General features: G+C 40.0%; 1 protein-coding gene across 1 annotated transcript in view; it reads left to right on the forward strand.

The window, feature by feature from the left end:
- The window catches only part of LOC102421974 (antigen-presenting glycoprotein CD1d-like), a 47079-nt gene that overhangs the window by 5902 nt on the left and 39570 nt on the right, over positions 1-1607 (forward strand). The gene's annotated exons all lie outside the window — the stretch shown is intronic.

Raw genomic sequence — 1607 nt, forward strand, 5'->3', positions numbered from 1 at the left:
CATGTGACCTGTTATTGTTTTTGGTGCCACACTGCGCCTGGGGAGATGCTATTCAGCTCAGCTTCCTCAGGCAGCGTCAAGTTTGCGAATGTATCTCACCCGGTTTTTACATTCCCAGGCTCTTCTGAAATCTTTTTTGAAATGCTTCAGCCTGAATTTACAGCGGCTTTGCTTCTTTTTTATTATTATTATTTTTTATTGTTTTATTGCTTAAAGTATTACAAAGAGTATTACATGTCTCCTTTTTTCCCTGCCCTTGACAGTCCCCTGGCCTCCCCTACCCCCCAGTGTCTTATGTCCATTGGCTGTGCTTATATGCATCCGTACAAGTCCTTCAGTTGATCTCTTACTCCCCCTCCTGCCCCCCAACTCTCCCCAGCATCCCCGCTGTAGTTTGACAGTTTGTTCGAGGCAGCTCTGCCTCTGTATCTATTTTTGTTCATAAGTTTATAATTGTCTTTATTATCCATACATGAGTGAGATCGTGTGGTATTTTTCCTTCATTGACTGGCTTATTTCACTTAGCATAATGCTCTCCAGTTCCATCCATGCTGTTGCAAATGGTAAGTGTTCCTTCTTTTTTACAGCAGCATTGTATTCCATCGTGTAGATGTACCAAAGTTTTATAATCCATTCATCTACTGATGGGCACTTAGGCTGTTTCCAGATCTTAGCTATGGTGAATTGTGCTGCTATGAACATAGGGGTGCATATATCCTTTCTGATTGGTGTTTCTGGTTTCTTGGGATATATTCCTAGAAGTGGGGTCACAGGGTCAAATGGGAGTTCCATTTCTAGTTTTTTGAGGAAACTCCATACTTTCTTCCAAAGTGGACGCACCAGTCTGCATTCCCACCAGGAGTGCACGAGTGTTCCTTTTTCTCCACATCCTCTCCAGCACTTGTCCTTTGTGGATTTGTTGATGATAGCCATTCTGACAGGTGTGAGATGGTACCTCATTGTTGTTTTGATTTGCATTTCTCGGATGATTAGTGACTTTGAGCATGTTTTCACGTCTCTTGGCTTTCTGAATGTCCTCTTTTGAAAAGTGTCTATTTATGTCCTTTCCCCATTTTTTGATTGGATTGTTTATCTTCCTTTTGTTAAGTTGTATGAGTTCACTATAAATGTTAGAGATTAAACCCTTATCGGTGATAACATTGGCAAATATGTTCTCCCATGCAGTGGGCTTTCTTGTTGTTTTGTTGATGGTTTCTTTGCTGTGCAGAAGCTTTTTATTTTGATGTAGTCCATTTGTTTATTTTCTCTTTAATTTCCAATGCCCTAGGAGCTGTATCGGTGAGGAAATTGCTTCGGCATATGTCTGAAATTTTGTTGCCTTTGGATTCTTCTAGAATTCTTACGGTTTCCATCGTATATTTAAGTCCTTTATCGATTTTGAGTTTATTTTCGTGTGTGGTGTAAGTTGGTGGTCTAGTTTCATTTTCTTGCATGTATCTGTCCAATTTTCCCAACACCATTTATTGAAGAGACTATCTTGACTCCAATGTATGTTCTTGCCTTCTTTTTCAAATAATAATTGAGCATATTGGTTTGGGCCGATTTCTGGGCTCTCTATTCTATTCCATTGATCTGTATGTCTGTTC

Source organism: Myotis lucifugus, unplaced genomic scaffold, assembly GCF_000147115.1.
Source record: "Myotis lucifugus unplaced genomic scaffold, Myoluc2.0 scaffold_1309, whole genome shotgun sequence".
Taxonomy (NCBI): Eukaryota; Metazoa; Chordata; class Mammalia; order Chiroptera; family Vespertilionidae; genus Myotis; species Myotis lucifugus.